A 26878-nucleotide genomic window follows, 5' to 3' on the forward strand; every position below is an offset into this window, starting at 1 on the left:
TGTGATTTATTTGGGAGCTAGGTGGCAGGCCCCCCAAAAGAGCCATAGAGCAACCAACAACAGGAATTTGAATTCTTCTTAAGACTACAACATAGGAATTTTACTTTACTTTTCAGTTTTTGGCTTGAGGATTCCAGATTCAACTCTCACAGGTTTCTAGCCGACCGGCCTGCTTTATCGGTGTTGAGCTTGCTGGCACCCACACTCATGTCAACAATGCACAGATTCTGTTTGTTTGTAGAAATCTGACTAACGTAGGAGATGAAGAAGATGGTAGCAGAAGGAACTATGAAGGGACCGAATGTGAAAGGCCTTGGGGTAGGAGGAAGCTGGCTTGGAGGAAATGAAAAAAATGAGGCATGTGTGGTGGTTTGAATGAGAATGTCCCTCCTAGGCTAAAGTATTTGAACAACTGGGTCCCTCATGGGTGATGCGGTGTTGGGAGGTTGAGGAGGTATGCATCATTGGAGGAACTATGTCACTAGAGTGGACCTGGAGACTTTAAAGACACATACCATTTCCAGTTACTCTGTCTGCTTCATGCTTATAGTTCAAGATATGAGCTCTCAGCTTGCTGCATAAGCTACTATTCCCGCCTGTTGCTGTTGCTACTAGTCTCACTGACATGATGGTGATGGACTCTTATTCCAGATAAACTCTTCCTTCTATAGGCCGCCCTGGTTATGGTGTTTTATGACAGCAATGGGAAGGTAACTCATATGGCATAGAAAGCCAGTGGCTAGAGAAGGAGGAAGACAGATTTTGTGTTACGAAGCCCTTTTGTCAGAGTTGGCCTTTCATAGTCGTGTGTGTGTGTGTGTGTGTGTGTGTGTGTGTGTGTGTGTGTGTGTGTGATTCTTTCTTTCTCTTCCCTTCTTCTCCCTCCTTCCCACTCTCTGTGGTATATTTGTACAAGTTCTCACTACGTAATGCAGGCTGGTCTGGAACTCACCATCTTCCTGCCTCTGCCTAAATATTGTGATTACTGGTACATGCCACCACTTCTAAAGTAGCTATCTGAAGATACCTGACATGTTGCTAATAGAAATATCATAATGCCATTATGTAGATCATGAATGCATTAGGAATTGCATTCTCCTTTCTACACAGCATACTGTTTTCTTAGAATTTTCCTTTTTAACCTTCAAACTACTTAGTCATGTAAACACTTGTATTGAGTCTTTAGGTTCAACTCTATGCTTTGGTGCTATGGTTTATGCACTCTCAATAAAATGGCTCCCATCTCTTTTCACCCTGTTGTTCCAGGACCTAGACTTCCTTTCGAGAAACCATCTCTCATTCTTGGCTAGCGGACTGTTCTGCTAGCAGAGGCATTCTGCCTTCATTTTGTTGAAAAATGGATTGATGGAGTTCAAAACTTAAGCAAAAAAAGCAAATTTGGAGAGTTGATTGATCATCGTGGTGTCTTTTTAAAAGTGATATATTTACTCTTCTTTTATGTGTATGAGTGTTTGCGTGTGTGTGTGTGTGTGTGTGTGTGTGTGTGTGTGTGTGTGTTCGTGTTCATCACATGTGTGCAGTGCCTGTGGAGGCCAGAAGAGGGCAGTCAGATCTTCTGAAACAAGAGTGACAGCTAGATGGTTATGAGCTGCCATTTGGGTGCTTGGGAACCGAACCCAGGTCCTTTGCAAGTGATCTTAACCTCTGATCTATCTCTCTAGTCCCCACCCCAGGTGCCATTTTGAAGAAATCTTCAGCTACCTGGATTCTCAGTCCCATCTAGTCTCTGCCCTTTCTGGAAGCTGCTTTTCAGTCTCTGATAATGTAAGCGGCTACCTCACAGTCACTGGTAGCAAATCCTTTTCCTTCTGAAGTTAACCAGAACCAGTTTCTGTGGCTTACTGCTTAAGACTCTACTGCTACAATAAGAAAAGAGAAAAGCAAATAGTTCCACTATAGCCATGGAGACTGGTACATGTGGGGAGCGGTAGAGGTGAAAGAGTTTGGGGCCAGGTTTGGAGAGAAAGTGAGAAATAAAAATGTTCTCTGTGCAGCCATAAAGAGAATGCGTTCACTTAGTGGGAGAATGAAACATGAACCAGTTGGGCCCATCGGTGGGTTATGGGAAGAGTCAAGGATCTCCCAAAATTCCAAGGGAAATGCAGTCTCAGGGAGTAGGCATGAGCAGAACGTGGGAACCACATCCACGGCTTTGTATGAACAGAAATGGGCTGTTGAAGGGGCTCTGGGTGTGGGGCTGCCAGCACAGGTCAGAGGAGCATGTGACGTGTGCCCAACAGTTTAGCATGTTCAAAACCCAGTACCCCAGAGGAAAACCAAGAAATGATGAAAAAAATGGCCGTCAGTAGACAAGAATGTAGACAAGAGAGGCCAGTGAGGAGCAGCTTGCTGCATCTATGCCATGCACTGCAGAGAGCTAGACGAGCCTAGTCATTGCAGCCAGCATCATCTACGTCAGGTCTCAGATAGCCAAACAACTCACTTTCCTTGAGCCACAAGGAATCTTGATTATAAAGTGACTATTCACATAATTGCTTCTGGGGGAGGGCTCCACAACTCAGTCCAAAGGAGGATTAGGGCTTGTCTAGCAGATACCCTTCAGCGAAAATTAGTCAGCTGGCAGTTTGGGCTCTCTGTGACTCTTGAATACTTAGTTACCATGGGTTTCCTTCCAAAAGACTGACTGGATTTCTGAGCCTAGGAATGTGAGGACAAGGCTGTAGATTGTGATGGTTCATTCATTTAAGTCATGTTATGAATTAGAACTTCTTTGTATTTTCCATAAAGCCATTTTGTTGTTGGTTGTTTTTTGCTCTGTTGGAGGGCCGCCACCCAGCTCCCAAATAAATCACACACAGAGTCTTATTCTTACTTATAAATGCCCAGCCTTAGCTTGGCTTGTTTCTTACCAGCTTTTCTTAACTCAAATTATTTCCATCTACCTTTTGCCTCTGGGCTTTTCCCTTTTCTTACTTCTGTAATCTTACTTTCACTCTTACTGGGTGGCTGGTTGTGTGGCTGGGTGCCTGCCCCTGATGTCTTCCTCCTTCTCTGGCTACTTCTTCTCCCAGATTTCTTCTTCTATGTATTCTCTCTGCCTGCCAGCCCCATCTATCCTTTCTCCTGCCTCCTATTGGCTGTTCAGCTCTTTATTAGACCATCAGGTGTTTTAGACAGGCACAGTAACACAGCTTCACAGAGTTAAACAAATGCAACATAAACAAAAGTAACACACCTTAAAATAATATTCTACAACACCATTTATTTTCTCTGTTTTATCTTGGAGTCCAAGAATGCCTATCCTCAGAGGTTTCTTAGGTAACAAGGGAGATTCTCCCTGGCATAAAAGAGGCATGGAGGAACATTGTTAGGAGAGCCTGGAGAAAACTGAGGCGACCCACATGAAGTACTGACAGTATAGAGAGTTCAGAGAGGCCAAATCTGGATTGAACTGGGCTCACCGAGCCTCCAGGACTTGCTGGCTAGGAAGGGCGGAGACTGGAATTAAGGGTAGCAAAAAGATGTCTTGTCATCCCCCCCCCCCATTAGATAGCCTTGTCTGGAATGTCCCAGGCAATGCTGCAACATTGTGAGCGTGAGGCGCAGATTCTGAATTACATTGGTGCTGTCAGCCCATTACAGGAAACCATAAATTCCCTTCGAGATTCAGCAACACGTCGGATAAAGTGAAATTAATCCGTTGGAGCTACAGGTTGACGCACGCACAGGTGAGGAGCCCATAAACCATCCTGTGAGCATTGGAAGAGGACGCTCAAAGAACGCACGTGAACACATCTGTATTCTATTCTCCCTTGTGCTTGGAGCCATTTTCTGCAGCGGTGCCGGATGGGGACAGGGCTCTGGAACAGGAACCCTGCTAACCTTTATCATCTGATGTGTTGCTGACGGCACCCCTGGCTGAACCTCAGGGAGCTTTGTGCTCGGGTCCCTGTTTTATTATGATTCACTATCCGAAATTTAGAGGAGGCAAGGACTCTAACAGCCAGCGACAAAACCCAGAGAATTTCCAGTTCTTGTTGGCTGCCGAGTTCCATTCCCCGCTAGGCGAAGTCAGAGTTGCCGGTCACATTAATGAAAATCACAAGCCTGTTAGGAGAATTACCGGGAGGCCTTGCCGATAAGAAGGTCCCAGAGGGTCACAATACGACTCACTTCTGGATTCATAGTTAAAACTGTTCTTTTGGTTGTAAGTATTTCTTTTTAAAAGAAAGCCCATGTGAGCGAGTTTTGTGACTTTTCACTGTTTTAAATGAAAAGAGGGTTGTGTGGTTGCTTATGTGATAGATTTAGGATCATTACCACAATCCATCTTGATGTCAGAGAGCATATTTTTTTTTTGTTTTGAGTTGGCCCAGAAGTTATAAAATTCATCGGTTCGCGTCTGACTGTGCCCAGCTGCGGCGGCTCTGAAACTTATCTGACCCAATGATTCCTTTGGGCTGATCAATAATTCTCAGCACACAGAGAAAGCTTTGTGCCGCACAGCTGATGGGCTCTGCTGGAGATGTGTGGCTGAGAATGTGCCACAGCTCTGTAGGGAGAGGAAAACAGAAAGGCTGTGCAGATGTTGCAAAATGCATGTTTTTATTCCCTCTATGGGGCTGAACTTACTCCAGGGCCACCAAATTGCAGATTTTATATTTTTGGTTGTGAGCCTATCCTTTAACGGCTGAGCCATCTCTCCAGCCCAAATTGCAAATTTTAAGTAAGCATTTCCCTCGCCTTTAGATTACCAATCATGTATTTGGCATGACTCAACTGTGTATATTCCTAATTTTATTAGAAAGCAGCAAAGGTTTCTAGATTTGGGATATTTTTTATTATTATTTAAAAATTGTATTTATTTTTATTTATGCATGTGTGCCTGCTTATCTATATGTGTAACACATGTGTACCATGCTTACAGAGGCCAGAAGAAGGCATCATATCGCCTAGAACTCACGTTTCAGGTGGTTGTGGGCCAACAATGTGGGTGCCGGAACCGAACCTGGGTCCTCGGCAACAGCACCAAGGGCTCTTCGCCATGGATCTCTCTCTCTCTCTCTCTCTTTCTCTCTCTCTCTCTCTCTCTCTCTCTCTCTCTCTCTCTCTCTCTCTCTCTCTCTCTCTCTCTCCAGCCCTCAATCTGGGACATTAAAAGCTGTATTGATTCTTTATTCTAATGCAGTTGGGTACAAGTAGGATTCACAGGGGTCCCAGACTTCTGAGTTCTAACATCCAGCTCAGACCTTCTCAATTTCTTTGTATTCCATGCAGATTTCTGAATACTAGAGATTTTGACAGCCCATCACCAAATAAGCTGAACAGCAAAAACTATAAATATCACTATTCCTATTATAAAGCCATGAGCCACAGTGTCCCTTAAGCCAGCCACAGTTGCTGGCAGTAGTCACTCTGATTTATGGTTCTGCCCATTTTTCTGTCATATACTAATGGGGAGAGTAGATCACAGTTCTACTAAACACGCTACATTTCTTTGAGTACCATGCATCTTAACACTTGTTTTAAGTTTGTTATTCCCCACGTTGTACCTGACCCCACAAACCCATGAATTTCAGCACTCCATCTGGTACATATGGCTGGAGTGATGTGTTTTACTCTGTTGTAGCAAAAATACATTTTGAACATAGATGGAAACTTGGCAGCATCCTTACAGGCCTTGGCATACTGCCTTTGCCCAACGTTGGCACTGTGGGTTATTTCAAGCAAGCGGAGAGAATTTATGCCTTAGTTTCCCCTTTTGTAAATATGAATAAATTTGATTTCCATAGATACACACTTGTAAGCATTGTGAGCACTCCAAAGGTCTTTGGCTCTGCAGTCTTGGTGCAAGCTAGATTGTCTAGAAAGCAGGCTCTAACATGAAGAACAGCTCAGAGGAAGAGTATGAGGGAATGTTCTTGAAGTCAACAATGTGGCAGGAATAGATCAAAGAGGCCACGACACAGATCTCAGCTATGCTGTAGGAAATTCTGAGGTTGGCATGGTCCTTTAGAGTTGCATGCAATTGGAGTGAGGGGCAACATTTTTAGCCAGGTTGACAAGTCATTGAATAAAGAATTCCCTAGTAGAGCTGAGGTTTGGTTGAGATGGTTGTTCTTAGTCAGACCAATCAGCAGAGAGCTATCATCTTCCCAGCAGATAGGGAGTTAATCCTTCATTCCTGAAGTGGCAATACGGACAGCTCAGCACTGCTCTTATGGCCAAGATAGGAGCAGCTTGTGTGTACTACTCAGTTTACTTTCACGGTGGCTGGTGGCTTTCAATGGTGTCAGAATTGTGCCTTGAATGAGAATGATGAGACATCTTTCTCTTGACCTCCATGACTTCTACACAGATGTCCAGCACACTGGGATGCTGTAGAACTCTCTCGAGGGATGCTAATGGGAAAGTACATTCTAGGAGTCTTTCTGGAATTTGGTTGGTCTTCTTTCCCCTAGTGAAGCCATTTCTGCTCTACCCGCTCAGGACTACGCCTTCCAGTTCCATTTCATCTATGATAGTGAGCTCTTGACTAACAGGAGTGGAACATCTGCAGCATTGTGTCTCTCATTTTTGTGTGCACAAAAAACGGTCAGGTATTTAAAAAATGAAGGCATTGTATTTACATTGATATGTCCCTAGGTCTTGAAAGGGGACAGTATTCCTAATCTTTTTTTGTATGACATTGGAATTTTCTTTTATTTATTTATTTATTTTATAAAATGTCACACATGTCTATAATGTATCTTTATCATATCTATATCCCGTTCTTCCTGTCCCAAATCCTCCTAGGTCCTCCCCAACCACTTTTCTTTCCCAACTTCATATTTCATATCCTTTCTTTCTCTTCCCTTCTTTTCTCTCCCTCCCTCCCTTCTTCCTTTCCTCCTTTCTTTCCTTTTCTTTCATTCTCTTACTTTGTAAAACAGCCCACTGACTTCGGTTAGTGCCACCCAGGTCACATGGGTGATAGATATTTCCTGGGACATAGGAAATGACCAGTCGCCACAGCCCAAAGAAAATTGACCCTCCACCAGTAGACAGCAGCTGTCAACAGTTCTTGAGCTGGGCTTGGGCCTTGGGTGGGTGCTCCTCTTTCATCTATTCTGAAATTTTAACCAGAACGACACTGTTGTGGGTGTTGCGCAGGTGACCACAGGTGCTGTGGGTTTGTCTGTAAATGACATGTCATGTCCAGAAGACAGCTTTGCACAGTGCTCCCTCCCATTCTGCAGCTCTTACATTCTTTCTACCCTCTTCCACAACCTTCCTAGAACCTCGGGGTGGAGGAGGTTGATATGGACCTCCCACGGTCACTCTCAACACTTGGATCCATTGAGTCTTTCTGGATTAACCTCCTTACTGCAAGAAGAAGCTCCCTGACCTCGGTTTTCATGATAATAGGGCAGTTATCTTGCAGAATGTCTTTTATTGTTGAGTCTTACAATTTTGTTTGACTTGCTCCTCTTCAGGTGTTGTGCCTTGAATCTGAACTATCTTCCATAGGCTAATGTTTAGAATGCTTGTTCCTCAGCTAGTGGCACTATTTGGAGGAAGCTGTGGACTCTTCAGGAGGTGGGACTGAACTGGCCAAAGTAGGTTGCAAGGGTTGGGCATAATGGATCTCTGGTGCCACTCATGTCTTTCTGCTTCTTGGTGCACAGTGATGTGAACAGCTTCTGTCCCATACTCCCCTTGTCTCAGATTGATCTGTCTTCCTCACTATGATGCACTGAAACCATCATCTAAAGTAAATGCTTCTTCCCTTAAGCTCTCGTCAGACACTGAGGCCACAACAACACAAAATAACTAATGCATTAGTGTAGAAACTTAGATATGATGGCTTGATAAGATTCAAGTTAAATGCCTATGCAAAATGATAGATTATAACCATTCTAGAAAACAAAATGTTATAAAGCACATTTTGCAATTCCTATGATATATGAAGTAGTATTTGACATGAGACACAGTTGATTCTAAAAAATCAAAGTTGTAGATTTAGATTTGAAACATTTCTCTTCACAACTCATAGGAAAACCAAGGGAAAAATAATTAGTTAAAAATTACAGGATCTAAATAAGACCACCAACCACCTTGATACAATTGATAGTTATAGAACATTATATTCCAATATTGAAGAGTAAACATCCTCTTCAAGTGTACATTGCATGTTTAACAAAATAAGTCATGCCTGTTATTTCTAATAGTCTAGAAATTAATAAAGATTGAAATTAGATGAATCACAGTCTGTCACAGCGGCATGTATCTGTAACTCAACAATAATAAAGTGTTTGCAAAACTCCCAACAGTTTGAAATTTTAACATTTCTCCGTAATTTCTATAATGAGTAAATCACAAAGCAAACCAGGTATTGTCTTAAGCTAAAAGAACAGGAAGTACATGCTTTCAGAATTTGTAGGGAACATATAAAGTGGTGTTTCTAAGGAAGAGTTACAGCTTCTAAATGCTTACATTATGTTTAAAAAGTCAAAATACAATAGGTGAGGATGCGTTTTTTAGAAAGACTATAGAAGAAGAACCCAAAGACTATAGAAGTAAATCCCAAGTTAGTGGAAGGAAGTGATTTAAAGAGATAGGAGCAAGAATAAAATATAAGAGAAACCACAACACTCGGGAATCTCATTGACCACTGGCGGAACTGTGAAGGTTGTGTTCACCTTGCAAAATGTCTGAAGTTTCTTATGCATCTACTTTAAGGCACTGTGGTTTCTCTTTGAAATATTTAACCAAGAGTAATGAAAATACATATTTATAAAAACTGCACAAAACTTTTCTTAGAAACCGTGTTAGATAGCGTTCCATCACTGTCACAAATATCTGTAATAATTACTTTACAGAGAGAAGATTTTATTTTGGTTCTTTTTTTTTTTTTTTTTTTTCTCGAGACAGGGTTTCTCTGTGTAGTTTTGCGCCTTTCCTGGAACAACTCACTCTGTAGCCCAAGCTGGCCTCAAACTCACAGAGATCCGCCTGGCTCTGCCTCCCGAGTGCTGGGACTAAAGGCGTGCGCCACCACCGCCCGGCTTTATTTTGGTTCATAATTCTGACAGTTCCAGCCCATGATTGATTGGGGCTAGAAGTGAAGATGTGGCAGAGCAAAGCCACTAAGCTCACGACTTGGAAACACAAGAGGAGGAAGAGCCCAGGACACAATGATCTACTCAATAGTGAGTGGTAAAGTGTCACGGCATCTCCAACCTTTCTTGTTCAGAAATGTAGCTAACAGGCCAAGTAAAGCAAAATGTCAACAATGGTTGACTCTAGACTCTGGTTGCTAGGAAGGTCATCCTCACCTTTGTATTTCGTTATGAAATATATAAAAAGTAAGCATTGGAAATGATGATGTATTGTGTAAGAGTAGATAATATAGTGAATGGAAAGTACACACAAGAGATTTACAACTTCTAATATTCATTTAAAGAGATCAGCTTTGGTCAGCAGCAGTATGGGTGTATTGCCAGAGCTGATTCCAAAGATATCTTCATCTGGTTTGTATTACTATAATAGAGCATTTGAGACCGAGAAATAAATAGAAGTTTATTTCTTATCATTCTAGAAGGCGGGGAAATTCAGTGCCAAGGTGAGACAGATCAGGGGGACTGGGCTGTCCCTGAGACTATGTGACTAGAGGTTAAGCCCTATTATTACTGATAGTGGGCATCCTTTGATGTTTCGATGAACTTGAAGTCAGCTAAGCTGTTGGGGCCAGACCGATTAGAAATTTCAATCGACAGCTCTCAGCCCTTCCTTTGTTTCTGGCTTCCCAGAGCAAGGAGCTGTCAGCCAAGCTGTCCTTTTCTTGGCAAAAGATTATGTCATCACAGTCTGGCTGCTTTGAATATTTCACAGTCGTCCTTATGAAGCTCCATGTTGGCCGCAAGGACCACTACCCCAGTGCTACCCAACCTGCACACTTCAGCTTGGGAGACCTTACTTTAGGTATCAAAGTCTGAAGAACTCCACCTGGGCCCTGACAAGCCTCTGCAACCTCCGGACGACACCCACACACATACACAGATGTTCTGGACCGATAACAATAGCCTTGATTAAGGGGTGAGGCCGAGGAATACCTCTCCAGTGAAGCAGCAAAAAGCTTGTGATGATTGAACAGAAAATAGACTGTGTTTATATTAAGTTTGTGATAGGTCCTTATGCAAGGTTTGCGGCTATTTCTCATGATGTTGGTGGGGTAGAACTGGAGCCCATACTGTGATTGGTGAAGTTACACTCTGAACTTTTCTTTTCTAACTGTGTAAGCAGGCTATTTTCAGTCTTGCTAGGTTATCCTGGGAGGTTTCTCTCCTGGGCACCACCCCTGCCTTAGCAACATTAAGGCCTAATAAAAGATTGACCCAAATGGTTCCTTTGCCTACTTGTGGTCTTTACCACAGGGAAAGCAGATGGGATGGGTTGCATGATGGGCAGATCATACTCTAGGTTTCCCAGCTCTGGTAGCTATGAGTGACCATACAGAGGTGACCGGAAGCTCTAGAGAGCCAGAGTCCGAGAGACCCAAAGCTTAGAGATGCAAGGAACAATGGGAGACAGCTTAATTATTCCAGAAAGTGACCAACGGCAGAATCTCGAAGAGGCTAAGACTGCAAAAGACAGTGGAAACAGCAACACAAGAGTTGCTAAGGAGATGGAAGATGAGAGGCCGTGGAGAGATGGAAGGGCTGCAAGCAGCGGCCATCAGACGAGTTTAAAGAACTTCCAAAGATTAAAGAGTAGAGGGTCCTAACGCCCAAAGCTCAAGGGCTGTAACTCATGCTGTGGAGTATTAGCACCCTAAGCCTGCGTCAAGAAACCTGTGCTTTGAACACCCAGCATGTGGAAAACTTGGAGTCATAAACCTCTGGATTTGGAACCATAGCTTGTGAGTCTCTGGAGCTCAGGGCTGCCAACCTTCAGTTAGCTTCCCTTTAACTACTCCAGATGCCTGTCAAGATAGAGAGAACACCCCGCTCGTGATGAAGATGCCTGTACATGGAAGATCTCCTTTCTTCTATCCCCTCAAAGCAGAAGATAGATAGTAAGAAAAAGCCATGCTCACTTCTTTACTAGCCCTGTTCTTGTTTATTGATAACCAGCCCACTCTCAGGATAGCAATAATCCACTCAATGAGAGCAAAGCTCCTGTTACCTGGCCACCTCTTACTGGGTCCCTCTTCTCAACACTGCTGCACTGAGGATTAAGTTAGTTTCTTTTCTTTCTTTCTTTCTTTCTTTCTTTCTTTCTTTCTTTCTTTCTTTCTTTCTTTCTTTCTTTCTTTCTTTCTTTCTTTCTTTCTCTTTCTTTCTTTCTCTCTCTCTCTCTCTCTGTCTCTCTTTCTCTCTTTCTCTCTTTCTTTCTTTTTCTTTCTTTCTTTTTCTTTCTTTTTTTGGTTTTTCGAGACAGGGTTTCTCTGTGTAGCTTTGTGCGTTTCCTGGAACTCACTTTGTAGACCAGGCTGGCCTCAAACTCACAGAGATCCACCTGGCTCTGCCTTCCGAGTGCTGGGATCAAAGGCGTGCGCCACCACCGCCCAGCTGAGGATTAAGTTTCTATCTAGTACATGAACCATGTGTAGTCAGTAGACAGAAGTGCAGCATTTCAGCATCATTTTCTTGCTTTCTGTCTTGTTTTACTCTTCTTGGCAGTTCCTGTTTCTGGATTTATGACCTTGACTTATTTATAAATCGATATGATATCCTCCTTATCATAGGTTAAAGTTTTTAGTGTCATTTGGATTACCAAAATTTAGCACCTCAGCCTTATTTCAGATCTAAGATCCATTAGACGCTTAACAACAGCTTTAGGGTCCCCCAAAGAGTCCATGGAAGAGCAGAGGTAACACAGCAGGGCGTCTGTCATCATCCATGCTTCAGCATGAAGTGACCTGAAACCCAGACTGTCTAAGCCTAGAGGAAAGAGGCTGGGAATGGAAGGGGGACAGATGTGATCAATAAAGGCCAAGTAATCTTGACTATAGTGCTCTGTATGTTCTTGGAAGTGCTGCTTGGTTATCTTCTTGGCCTCAGATGATGTTTGTGTCTGTGTCTGGGTACACTTCTACAATGTGAGTTTGATCCAGGACCTGGAAGTCCTTCTTTGGAAAAATTATGCTTTGCTTCATTTTGTTCAAAATTCCTCAGCTAACATTTTCCTATTATGGAAATTAGACCTTAAGGATTTTTTTTTTTTGCGCGTGTGTGTGGCTTAAAACAGATAAATTTCTTGAATAAAGATGTAAATATAGCGACTTCCTGAGTATTTCAAGCTGTCTTCATTTGGACTCTTCATTCAATTTCTAATGAGAACTTGGGTGTCTGATTGGATTCTCTGCACAAATGGGTCCCAAACTTGGCTACCCAAGGATTTCATAGAGAGACGTTCTAGAATGTGGACTCCTGGGTCAATCCCAATTGTATGGAATCAGGATCTGCGGGACATGGGTGCTTATAATCTCTAATTGAAAAAAAATCTCCACAGTTTACCCAGAGGATAGGGAAGTTTGTAGACTTGTAGGCAAGATCTTCTCAAACTTTTATGTATGTAGACATAGTCAGGACAAATTCTGATGCAGTAATTCTGAGGGAAGTAAGGCTCTTTTAAAAAAAAAAAATCAGCTCCCATGTGGTGCTGATGGTCTGTAGACCACACCATGGGTACTCAGTAACTCCCTAAAACCAGGGTTCTATCTTGCATTTGGTTAGTATCCAGCCCATGACAAACTTGGTTCTCAACTCCGTGTTCTTGGCTTCCCTATTTTGAACTGTTGCTTGAATATCTAGCGACTTAGATCTGAGTAACTGTTCACTTTGGTTTGCCAAATAAGGTTCTAATTTATAGTTAGCCTGGGATGATTATTAAAAGCACCCCCCCACACACACACACACACATTACCTTCACTTTTAGAAAAGTCTCTATTTGGAGACAAATTATAAGTTGCCTTTTCTAGGCAAAGGTCGAGAAGTAATATGATCTGTGGTGGTATTGTGTTCACCAAAATATTGTGTACCTTAATAAACTTACCTGGGGTCAGAGAACAGACAAGCCACTAGTTAGTCAGTGATAGCACACGCCTTTAATCCTAGCATTCCAGAGATAGAAATCCCTCTGGATCTCTGTGAGTTCAAGGCCACATTGGAAATAGCCAAGCATGGTGACACACACCTTTAATCCCAGAAAGCCAGCCTTTAATCCCAGGGTGTGGTGGTAGAAAGTAGAAAGATATATAAGGCGTGAGGACCAGAAACTAGAGGCTTTTGGCTGGTTAAGCATTTGGCCTGGTTAAGCTTTCAGGCTATGGAGCAACACAGTTCAGCTGAGATTCATTCTGGATGAGGACTCAGAGGCTTCCAGTCTGAGGAAACAGGACCAGCTGAGGAACTGGTGAGGTGAGATAGCTGTGGCTTGTACTGTCTCTCTGATCTACCAGCATGGACCCCAATTACTGGCCTCAGGTTTGATTTTATTAATAAGAACTTTTAAGATTCCTGCTACAATGATCAGTGCACAGAGCGTAGTTTGTATACTCCAAGTCCTGTGCAGGTTCAAATGCAGGCCCCACTGTTCCCCAACACTCATGACTCAGGTCTCTGATATATAAAGTGGGTGGTTTATTATGAGGGCTTACAGAAGTTAGACAGGAAGCTTTCAGCCTTGGAGTTTGCATGTAGTAGACACCAATTTATTTAGGCTCTGACTCTTTAACAATTTTTAAAGTTTGTTCTCTCTCTGTCTCTCTCTGTCTCTCTCTGTCTCTCTCTGTCTCTCTGTCTCTGTCTCTGTCTCTGTCTCTGTCTCTCTCTCTCTCTCTCTCTCTCTGTGTGTGTGTGTGTGTGTGTGTGTGTGTGTGTGTGTGTGTGTGTGTGTATGTTTGCAGAGGCAAGACAAGGGAGTCAGAGATTGGAGTTCCAGGAGCTTATGGGCTACTTGACATGGGGACTGAGAACCAAACTCCAGTCATTTGCAAGAGATGAAAGTCCTCAGCCAGGCGGTGGTGGCACACGCCTTTAATCCCAGCACTTGGGAGGCAGAGGCAGGTGGATCTCTGTGAGTTTGAGGCCAGCCTGTTCTATAGAGCGATATCCAGGAAAGGCGCAAAGCTACACAGAGAAACCCTGTCTTGAAAAAACAAACAAAAAACAAACAAACAAACAAAAAAAGAAAGTCCTGCTGAGAATTGGTTCTCTCCTTCCACCATGTAGACCCAGGGTGTCAGGCTCGGCTGGCAAGTGCCTTTATCTGCTGATCACTTACCCACATCACTCCGCCCTCCACCTCTTTATAGTGAATGAAGTGAGCATCCAGTCTTCTTTGGACTGGTCAAAATGTAGAGAATCTGAAGCAACTGTAATATTAAAAAGATGTATCTGCTACCCCTGAGTTTCAGCACAAGCCTCAGGCAGCCCACATGGAACCTATGACTTCAACAGTCCCCTCTGATGTCTGTGTTACCACGAATACTTCGACCATGCTAACAGAAGTGAATTTCAAACTAGGGAAGTAAAACAATTAACATTCTTTGAGTTCCAACTGTGTACCAAATGGAAATGTTCCACAAGGGAACAGAAAACTTAGTCCAAGAAAAGGCATAGACTGTTTAACCCTCTTTACCAACAGTAAACAGAGGTCTCGAGTGAACCTTCAGATCCAGTATTTAAGTCTAAGGACCGCATACAGGGATTTTGCTATGACCTCCAAACAAGAAGAAGCTGTGATGTGGGTGGGAACAGAAAACTTGGTTATAGTTTAACTGTGATAAAAATCCCATGGAAACACATTTGACAATTATGCAAATTGAATAAGATGTACTCCAGAACTGTCTTTTAGAATATTCATGAACTAGCTATCTGGGCTTGTCTGGGTAATTTCATTAACTCCCCACTCTTTCAAAAAAAAGTAGAAGTTTGAGGATGTCATTTTGGTTTTATGGCAATGTTTTACCAAACTAAGCCTGTGTGCTTTAAATGCGTTCTGTCTGACTTTCCAAAACAACTTTATGGGGCATTATTATTTTTGATTTATAGATGAGGCAGCTAAGACAAAGGGAATTCAGTTTCAAACAGTGTTTTTCCCAAACCAAGAGCTACAACTGAGATTCTAACTTCAGTCTGTCCAACTTTCAGATTCTTCTCCTGAACCATCACATGTGGTTTCTATGTTAATTAATACTTCCATTCTTTCCACATTTCTTCAACAACATTTTATTATTGCATGGTCTAATGTGATTAAAGCTGGGAATTTTCCCAGCAGCATAGACTATGAGAGACACATCTCACTGCAGAGCAGAGATAGCCGTCTGCCTCACTAATGTGGACTTAGCGTAAGAAAATGTTCTGTGTTCATTTTTTTCAACTTCACTGAGGCAGAATAATAAAGGTGTAACAAATGATATATACTTAGAGTACACAATTGTATCAGCTTTGACAAAGTTTGCACCCAGGAGAATATTACCATTATCAAGCTAACCATTATGTTTCTCTCCCTAAATGCTCCTCCTGTTTCTTTGGAAATCCATTTCTCCCTCTGCCAGGATTTATAGGCACTTTCTGATCTAATTTCTGTAACTTTACATTTAAAATTTTTATTACATTTGGGTGTGCGTGCGTGCGTGCGTGCGTATGCATACACACATCATGTGTACACATGAGTGTACCATAACGTACTGATGAAGTCAGAGAACAATTTGTGGAAGTCAGTTCTCTCTTCCCACCATATGGGTCTCATGATGAAACTCACGTCAGCAGGTTGACAACAAGGACCTTTACCCACTGAGGTATCTTGTTGGCCATAATTTCTGTCACTTTAGATTAGTTTACATGCTTTATGATTTCACATAAATGGAATCCTATATTATATCCTTCTTTTTGTCATATCCCTTTCACTCAGCATAATGGTTTTGAGATCCATTCGAAATTGAACACCTTTCTTTTTTTAAAGATAAGATCTCACATTATCGTCCAGGTTGGCCTAGGGCATACTGTGTACCCTAGGCTGGACTCAAACTCATTCTCCTGCCTCAGCAGTTTCCCAAGTGCTAGGATTATAGATATGAACTATCATACCTGGCTATTGCTGGGAACTTTTGCATCATATGGATATTCCACAAGATTTCCAGCCATTTATCTGCTGAGGGATATTTTAGCTGTTTCCAGTTTGGGACTATGAAAAACAAAGGCATGGACACTTCTACACAAGTCTTTGACCCTGTTTCTAGTTGACTTGGGAAAGAGCCCAGGATGGGACCAGCTAGGTCATATGGTATGTACATGTTGAGCATTTAAAGACACTATCACACCACTTTACAAACTGGCAAACAGCAGTTCTCTGTGTCTGCACCAACACTTGGCATTGCTAGTTTAGAAATGTATAAGGGTATTGTTCAGTCTTATCAAAGGCTTTTTCTGCATCTAATGAGAGGATCACATGGTTTCTGTCTATTTATGTGGTGGTTTACATTTATCGATTTACATCTGTCAAGCCATCCCTGCATCTCTGGGATGTAGCTTATTTGGTCGTGGTGGATGATCTTTTTGATGTGTTCTCAAATTCAGTTTGCAATTATTTGATTGAAAAAAATCGCTTTTATGTTCATCAGAGAGATAGGCCTAGGCTTTTCTTTATTTGATGGCTTAGTCTTTATCTGGTTTGGGTAACGGTAATACTGGATTTGTAAGAAGAATTTGTAAGTGTTTTTATTTTATTTCACAGAATAGTTTGGGTTAATGGTCAAGAGAAAGAACAAACCAACCAACCTGAAAACACTACTTTAAAAAAAAAAAAATCACATGAATGGAAGTAAAAGGTTTGTCAGAGAGACAGGGCTTCTTCAAAAATAGCTCATGAAAAACCACTGGCTATATTGTTTGAGGGTTTTAAATACGCTGCTTAAGGAGCCAACACCTATTTCATTAGTGCCTTTTGCCAAGGTCTCGATCGGAAGTTCCATGAAGACACAAACTTGATTCTCTTCACTTTAACTATAATTGTTTCAGATATTAGCTTAGGAGGAAAGCCACGAGAAATAGTGTTTACTTCCTGAATACATGCACCCATGCTGTATCAAAGCAATTTGCATGTGACTGCTGATCTCTGGAAATTTTAATTGCCTGTTTTTCCCCAACACAGTTCATGACACCAGACACATTCCAATCAGCAGAGGATGCAGGAGGAATAAAAACATACAGGTGACCAGAAGTGGTTAAGTTCCCCTAAGTCCTAGAACGAAGCAATTTTTTTTCCCTGATAGGGCTATTTTGCTGTGGGTGAGTAATCGTTAAGCAAACAAACTAACAAAATCTTGCTTATAAACTGTGCAGCTGCTAGCTTTTGTGGAGTTCTTTACTTGACTAGGAGCCCTTTATCTGCTGTGAATGTCTTCACGTTTGTGTCTGCTTGACTTTGTAAAATATTCCTAATACATGGTAAAAATGGAAGCTTTCCTTCTGCCAAGTTGAGGGCCATTGAGATCCTGGCTATTGAAGACACTCCCAAGAGACTTTGATTGGCACATGCAAACCAGATCTCTGCAGGACTGAGATAGGAATTTAGCATGGCTGGGTACCCTGGCTTAAATGGCAAAGGTCCAGAACAGTTCTTTAAGCGCCACATCCGATACCGAAAGGTCAGTGGATCCAGTTGGCACCTTAACTGGCATGCTAATGTGACTATTGATAAGGTACAGGACACTCGACAGCTTCAAGTTTTGCATTCATTTTTTTTTTCTGTCAAGACGATAAGATTAAAAACCTAAAACAGGATGAACAGAGAAAAAGAAAAAGGAAAGAAATATAAAGGCAGCCTGTCTTATTGTCTACCCTGATGATTTGCTCTTAAGTTCTAGTTTAAAAAAACAAAACAAAACCACATGCAGGAGTGTATTTTTTGGAACTCATCTGAAAAATGTGGGTTTCTATTTCCAGTAAGACTTGAACCAGGTTCGAGATAATCGTAGGCTTAACTGACAGCTCTTAAGCAGAAAGTCTAAACCTTTAAATCCCCAGTCCTCTCTCCAAGTGGAGTTTTCCTTTGAGATTGTCAAATAAATATGTTTGGGAAAGATGGTGAGTAAGTGTGAACAGATGGTCATTTTTAGCTGAGATATTAAGTCTCAACGTTTACATTTAACTGAACGCGCTGCCTGCTGGAAGCCGTGGGTGTGATGGAGTATGCTAGTTGGCAACGCATCAATTCTGTCAAAGCTAATTGATAGTTTCAGAGTCCATATAAGGTTTTTAGGACCAGGGAGGCATTAGAGAAGATCGAGGCACTGTGCTACCCCATGCCAACACTGTATGCCGAGGCTCCGAGGACAGAACACTGTCTTCCAGATGGAAATACATCCTTCCCACCAAACAGCTTTATACTAGAGATAGGAGGACATGGGACTCTGGTTGCACTTCCGGTGCTGCCCCTGGACTTTGTGATCTGGGGCAAATCCCTGGAATTCTCTCAACGCCACGTTCCTCATTTTGAAAATGGGACAGGGTTGCAGTTAATATCCAGTTAGTTATTTTCCATGACAATGTCTCCCTTGGAAAGTGGTAGCACATGGAGCCAAAAGCTTCCTGGGTCTCCTTAGGTCAAAGAACAGGTCTGGGCTTTTGTGCCGGGGCTGGTATGCTGTGGGACTTCCGTGTCTTCTAGTTAGGGAAGGCAAAGCACTTTCTAGACTTTCCACACCTGAGCTTCAGCCTGCATTCTTTTCCTTTATGCACTTTCTATTTAAGTTTTTATGGCTCAGACTTTGAAAGGTTAGGAGGGCATGGAAGAACCACTCAGGAGTTTAACTCGTGGCAAAGAATATATTAGAGGTAAATAAGCATCCATGAGATGCATAAGAAAGGCCATTAAGGATGATGGATGCTGTACATAGGACACCCACCACCACTCAAGCCCATGTGAAGAAGGAGAAGGACAGTTGGAAAATGGAGATTAGAATGTTTTTAGTTTTCATTTATTATTATCTTCCCATGGCATGCGCTCTCTCTCTTCCTCTTCCTCTTCCTCTTCCTCTCCCTCTCCCTCTCCCCCTCCCTCTCTCTCTCTCTCTCTCTCTCTCTCTCTCTCTCTCTCTCTCTCTCTCACACACACACATACACAGAGAGAGAGAGAGAGAAAGTGGAAGCTATTGAGAGGGGAAAATTTACAACCAAGATAATATTTAATGAGACTCATTACCTGAAGAGCCCCCGAAGGAAGGACAGACAACCTAGATGCACTATAATATAAACTCTACTGTTCAGAAACAAACACCCATCCATCAGAAATGGCAACCGATGTGCTTTCATTGAAGGAGGAGGAAGATCCTGGCTTGCCAAGCCCAGGCAAGTACATAAATCATGCAGGAAGTTATTTCAGGCCACTATTTCATGCCTGAGACATTACCGTGAAGTGCATGTTCCCTGCAATTATGTTTTAATTAATGGGCACTCTTGGTCACAGAGGCCAGTGATGGAGGCCTGAGGGAAGAGACTCTCTGGAGAAGGTGACAGTACAACTCAGTTCATAGTCTCTTACTGTAGTAGAGGAACATTAGGGTTCCAAGGCAAGAGCTCCCTATTATTGGGCACTAGTACACATTGCCTAGACTCCTTTGGATGCTCTTGCCCAACCTTGCATAATGGCCTACAGTTCTGCCTCAAGTGGCATTTCTTATGGTTTTAATTAGACCCATGTTTATTGGATTCATGGCTAGTGCCCAGAATGGGATGAGGGTGAAATGTCTTTCCAGCTAGCATTTTTCTCCCCTCATAATCAATGTCAAAGCACTTTTTGGTTTGTATACAATCCGATAATGAATGAGCCTACAACTTAGAAACACTCTCAGTTTACTTTAGAAAAAGTTTCCCATTCCACAGTCTTTTATCCTCTGCATGGGGCTGCCCAGTCTCTGAGTTTATGGAACACATGGCAAATGGTATGGAGAAGGTGGTAATTGCTACTTGAAAATTCCAGGTCATTGAACAAACAAATAGAAACCCTAAGCTTTTAGAATTCAGTTTCTACCGAATATCTGTGTAAACCCTTCAGCGTAACTATGTATCAGATATACCAGAAGCATCTAGGCACAGTATGTGAACAGAGTTAAAAGTCTCACCAATTAAAAGAATTACTTATCTGACAGGCATTGAGATACTCACATATCTCAAGATGTGTTCTGTTAATGAGATTATCTTAAATAAGCACATATTATGATAACTAAAATCTGAACTAAAAATGAATTTGAAATGAATTTGGAGCACATACATGTCTATTCATCTCATCTAACTTAGCTGTACTCTTACTTTATCTTTAAAGGTCACCAGTAGGGTGTCTAGATAGTAGACCAACTGTATACAGTGGAAGTGAATAGTTACTGGGTCAATAGGTGCAGCTGCTGGTTTTTAACTCTCCTATATGTCACATGACCGCCTCCTTTGTGTCCGTCAGCCCTCTATCAAATGCCACCTTCCCAGAAGTCTTCTCTATTTAAAAACTTCTCTGCACGGAGCTCATCGGAAAAGTCTTTACCTCTCTAGCCCGAGGTGTAACAGCACAAATCATGACAGCAGCTACAGCTTGTGTCTTTTTCTCTTCCACTGTTAAAACGACAGAACTCCCCAACTCCTTACCTAGCTGTCACTCAGATAGAGACCGTGTTTCCAAGGTGGCTTTGTCATTTGTTGTAGCCAAGTGATTCAGTGTGGGCCAAGGGAGGGAGAAGAACACTGGCCCGTTGCTTACAGCGTCTTCTTAACAGAGAGGCAATTGATCTGAACCTCTGCATTCTCGCTGGCTAAAATTCAGACACGGTGCTGATGCATTGCTCAGCCCGTATGCATGAGGACACTACCCTGTAGGATGGGTGGGGAGATTAAAGGAAGCTTGGCCCTTGGAGGCTCTTATCAATGGAACCACCTTCACTTTGGGAACAACAACAAAAACATCAAAATATACGTGTCTATTTTCTCTGGATGCCATATTACAATCTCTCTGTTGCCGACTTTTACCTGTATCCCAAACAGCATATGCCGTATCCCATCTCTATATTTCATTTTCCTTATGAGTTACCACTTCTATATTTTTTTCCATTTATCTTTTTTATTGTTTATTTTTATGAAAGCATAAATATTTTGTTAACATTTACATCCCCAGTGGTTAGGACAGTGCCTCCTACACAGTAGGTGCTCAATAAATATTTGTGGATTTATGCTTTAGTGATTAGAGAAGTCACAATTAATTAGTTGTAGAAGTACATGTTAATGGACTGTTATAAGGCAAAGGGTAACTGGATATCTCTCTACAAGGATATGGCTATGGTTTGAGTCACCATCATCATCATCAAATAATTTTGTCATATCAGATCTCCAGCAGTAAAGGCCAAGGCCTAGGGTGATTTGGAAGTGGCAATTATTTAGCTTTTCCGTTGTTTAAAATGGGAGAGTTAGATAAGTAGGGTGTGAAGGGTTCACAACAAGCCCCCACGGTCAGGTGTGTTTGCATATGCCCGGTGTACACTTCCGCCTAGCCAGTTCCAGGTCAGGATAGCCATTTCCGGGTCATTGCATGGTTACGTAGGCATGCAGCATAGCCATGTGATCTACGCGCATGCGTGGAGTGGTGACATCAACCTGCGCATGCCCAGCCTTTAAAATCCAGCGCCATGTTCCCGGTTCTTCTTCTTCTCCACACACGTGTCTCTCCCACAGGCCTGCGCACTCTCTGTCCCTTTATCTTTAATAAAACTCTTATTAGCGGATTCTGTCGTGTTTCGTGACATTTCCTTGCAGGGTAAGAGCACAGCGCCTCCAATTAACTAATAGGGTGATATGGGAAGAAAGGGTGGGGGAGGGTTTAAAAAAAGCAGCACTCTTATTTTATCTAAGACTTACGGATCACAAGTGGGTGACTGGAGAGGTGTTCTAGTGGCCAAACTGTGTTTACTGGCAATGAATAGTTACGCTGCATCAACAGGTGTAGACTGGAACTGTCTTAGGCAGACCTTAACCATATCCTCCTAAAGTGCCAGTGGACACAGAACACTTCCTTTCTAAAGCTAAGCACTGCATCTAAGAAAAATGGCACTCTCAAGTATTTAGTGGGTACCGAACTCACCAGAAAACACAGGCCTGGACCAAACTTTACCCCTATGTCTGGGTGTCTTACTGAGACAGAAGTAAGTCGTTCAATGTGCCAGATCCCAGAATTTTTACCCTGTGGATTAATTCTCCTTTGATCTGTTTATGAACATGAAGTAAAGGTTGATCACTAGGCAGCAGTTGATACAAAAAGAAAATTTGGTTAAAAGGTCAAGATCAGAAGATCAGAGAGAGCTTTGTAACGGTGGATTTTTTCTTTTTCTTTTTTTCTTTCTTTTCTTTTCTTTTTTCTTTTTTCTTTAAATGTATATCCAGGAACCGAGAAGGCCAGCCTAAGTTCCCAGGAAAAATTCTACTTAAAGAATCAAAGAAATGGGCAAGACTGGACAAGAATAAAGAAGTACGTGTAAGAAAGAAGATAAGGAAACAACTTGAAAAAAGAAAGATGTAAATAGCTAAAGCTATCAAAACCATAAGGGTCTGTTACACATTATGTTAGAGCCCCCGGGACTTTGTGACCAGGTCTTTAGCAGGTTGTGGTTGGGTAGCAGAGCAGCGGTATTCATTTGATCGTTCATTCCACGAATATTGAAATGCCAAGGCTGGCCAGGTGATGAACTGGGCCAGAGAGGTGTATCCTTTCATCCCAGCGTCAGAATTAACGGCAATACATCAAGTGTACTCAAAGAACGATCACATATTATTCTCCACTTGCTAGATCACAAAGAGTCACACAAATGAGGAACTTAGCCAAGAACGATGTTTACAACTAAATCTGCTACAAGGGAAGCCACAGAGGAGCATGATGCCATGGTAACGCGTATTTACATTGCGCATGCTCTGGGAGCTTTGTGTATTCTGAGGAGAGACAGTCTCACTCACGATGAATAGGACACAGACTCCCAGGAGGGCAGTGTTCATGAAGAGCTGAGATAGTTTATACCAACCAGTGAAACTCAGCAGCAAGGATTTTAATTTTAATTGAGAGCGATTGAGGAGATGAAAGTTTACTGAGCCTTGAATAACAGAGTAGTGGGGGGAAAAATGAGGAAAAGCAGTTGGCAGTTTCTACATGAAGAAAATCCCCAACTGGTTTCCTGAGAAACAATTCCTTTTAGAGTCAGCTCCAGATGACCGTGGGTCTCAAAAGTGTGCCCTGTGTAAGAATCCACGCGACTAAAGTGCAGATTTCAGGGTCCATCCCCAGAGATTTTGATTTCTTATGATCGAGGAAAGAGATTGAAAATTAAATTTTATTTTAAATAAATTTGTTTCCCAGGCGATGATTATGCAAATCACTAGTGGACTCACCCTCAAAAGCAATGTCCTGAAAGAGCCTCGCCATTACCTTTGGAGTCTTCTACCAGGCCTGCAGAGACCCGAGGCAGGGTTTTGGAAGCAAACGGGCACAGGCTGCCAGGGGACAAGCTGCTGGCTTGGCTTTTCCATCCCTAATGAAGAGAATCTGGAACCTACAGTAGCTGGCATGCGAGTTAGCGCTATTTTAAACAAGACAAAACAAATAACGTGCAGCTGGTAACTGCTACCTTGAACTACACATTCAGCTGCAGTGTGTATTCAATGTCTTGCAGATGTGGAGCAAAGGCAGCGGCTGTTTCTAAAGCCGGGGGGGTGCTAATGTGGCGACAACCTGCTTTGAGGCTGGTGTGGCCATTATTTTCCCTTAAAGTTATGGTCGGGTAAATATGCGATCCAACTAACATTCAGTTGCCGCGGCGTTTTGTCTTAGCATATGTGCTTAGAATTCAACTGTGGCACAAAATCACCTGTGCATAGAGACCTGTCTAGGGCAGCGGTTCTCAGCCTTCCTAGTTCTGCGACCCTTTAATGCAGTCCCTCATGCTGGGGTAACCCCCTCCAACCTTACAATTATTTTCGTTGCTGCTTCATAACTGTAATTTTGATACTGTTATGAATCGTAATGTAAACAAATATCTGTGTTTTCTGATGGCCATAGGTGACCTCTGCAAAATGGCATTTGCCCCCTCGAAGGGTTGTGACCCACAGGTTGAGAATCACTGGTCTAGGTGTTTTTATTCTCTTCATGAGCAATTTTAAAGCTGTTATTGTTTTAAAATTCCACCACATAGCACCCTTACCTTCACGACACTTATTAAAAATTTATTTGGTCTTGTGTGTGTGTGTTTGTGTGTATGTGTGAGCGCACGTGCATGTCCTTGTGCGTACATGCATGTATGTATGCATGTTAATGCAAGTGAGTACAAGTTCCAGTGGAGGCCAGAGGGTGGGATTCCCCCTGGAGGTGGAGTTACAGGCAGTTAGTTGTAGGCATACTGACAGAGGTGTTGGGAGCTAAACTTGGGTCCTCTATACAAGCGGTTTACACTCATAGCCACTGGACCATCTCTGTAACTGTCTCCACTTGCTATGAAGATAATGCAGACAGGGGTTAATTATCCTACCTAGAACCACAAAGCTCCAAAGCTGTGGTTCTCAACCTTCCTCATGCTGTTATTTATTTTTTATTTTTGGTTTTTCCAGACAGGGTTTCTCTGTGTAGCTTTGCACCTTTCCTGGATCTCACTCTGTAGACCAGGCTGGCCTCGAACTCACAAAGATCCGCCTGGCTCTGCCTCCCGAGTGCTGGGATTAAAGGCGTGCGCCACCACCGCCCGGCGCTGTTATCTTTTAATACAGTTCCTCATGTTGTGGGGACCCTCCCAACATAAAACTATTTTCATTGCTACTTCACAACTGTAGTTATGATACTGTTATGAGTCATAATGCAAAATCTGATATGCAGGATGGTCTTAGGTGACCTTTGTGTATCTATAGGGGTCACGACCCACAGGTTGAGAACCTCTTGGTCTTGGATGCTAGATTGCAGACCAAGTCAGAGGGCAGAACTCCTCTGGACTGCACCTCACCTCTCCCGGATCATGTAACTGACCCCCTTTACTGTAACTGTAAGTTACCCTGAAATAAATCTCTTTTAACTACCAGATAAACTGTGTGGAGTTGCCTTGTTAGTTCCCCCCTTTATCTGTGTGTGTATATACATATACATATACATATACATACATACATACACATATATATATATATATGTTTGCAATAATTGATATGGCAAATCAAGTTATAGCTTTCCTTTAAAATGAAATTTTATTGTTTAGTCAAAATAGCTCATTTATAAGCATGTCTGTACTACCAGCCAAACAGATTGCAGTAAGTTGAAGCAGCTACCAGGGACATAAGAATAAAAGGCTTTGGGGGAACTTTCAATGTAATGGGAATTAGAGTTGCTGGTCACCATACAGGGCAGTTCTGGGCACTTCACAGGTCTGTGTTAACGGTGAGTATGCCAGGAAGTAGCAGAGGTTTTCTGTGAAAGTAAATGGTAGTGGGAGTGGGGGGGGGCACACTGTAACCAACCCCTGGATTCAGGTTAGACTGATTTGGAAGGCTTCACCGAAGACTCAGGGCCCACTTGATAAGTATGCCACAGAGCCCATGAGCATCTAAGTACCCATCATATGTTCCCTTCCCCTTTAAAGAAACTTCCATCTACATTGCCCCAAGCTTACGGCATATGACTTGGATACAGCTGCGTAGACCAGGACTTGGCCCCCAGCTCGGAAGCAAATGTCTAGGAAAGAGAACGAAGGCACAACGAATATTTTGGAAAGCATGAGTAGAAAACACACCTAGGATCAGGGGACAGCAGTGTTGGGGGCAGCAAGATGTCAGGGGCACTGTTGGTTAAAACATGGTCCATGAGCCTGTGCCCATAAGAACCTTTTGTTACAGCGACGTGAAGAGACGGGAACCAACGTGAGGCATCCACAGATTTTCCCATACTGATTGAACATGGACACAAAGCAAAGCGTCCAAAGGGCCAATGAACCGGACAGATGGCTCTCAGAAGAAACACACATGACCAGCGAGTGTTTGGAAAGGTAGTTGACATGCTTAGCCTTTGGGGAAACACAAATTAAAACTCCTTCGACGTTCTCCTTCACCCCAGTCAGCATGACTAGCTTCCAGAAAACAGGTGAGAATAAATACTGGTCGGATGTGGGAAAGAGGAACTCTTATTCACCATAGAATAGGGGTGTAAACCGGTGCAGCCACTATGGAAATCAGGGAGGATGTGCCTAAAAAAAAAAAAAAAAAAAAAAGAAAGAAAGAAAGAAAAGGAAAGAAAAGAAAAAAATCTAAAAATAGAACGGTCACATGACCCAGCTGTATCATTCCTGGGCAAATGGCCAAAGGACTCTATATTCTACTGCAGAAATACTTGCACATTTATTGCTGCTCTATTCATAATAGCAAGGAAGCAGAATCAGGCGAGATGCCCATTAACAAATGAATGGATAATGAAAGTGTGGTACATATGTACAATGGGATTTCATTCAACCATAAAGGAAAATGAAATTATGAAAGTTTCAGGAAATGAGTGGAGTAGAAGAATATTATATTAACTGAACTATCCCAGGCTCAGAAAGACAAATATCACTTTCTCTATTTTATGTGGGTCTCAGAGTCTAATTTTCACATTTGCATATTTATATGGTAGTGGGTGTGGGTAGAGGTCGAGAAATGAAAAAGGGAGTATAAGATGTGGGTGGGGGTCTTCAAAGGAGTAGAGAGGGCAATGGAACACATGTGATATGAAATTAGAAGGGGTATTAGTGGGGGAAGGGTGTAAGTAAGGATGGGGTGGGTCAGTAGGAAGCCTGGGGAGAGGGGTGAATGGAGGTAAGGACAGTGAGAAGATCAGCCAAAGTATGTAAGAAAATGCCACAAGGTAACCTCTTACCTTG

The sequence above is a fragment of the Peromyscus maniculatus genome, chromosome 22 (assembly GCF_049852395.1).
Source record: "Peromyscus maniculatus bairdii isolate BWxNUB_F1_BW_parent chromosome 22, HU_Pman_BW_mat_3.1, whole genome shotgun sequence".
Classification (NCBI taxonomy): domain Eukaryota; kingdom Metazoa; phylum Chordata; class Mammalia; order Rodentia; family Cricetidae; genus Peromyscus; species Peromyscus maniculatus.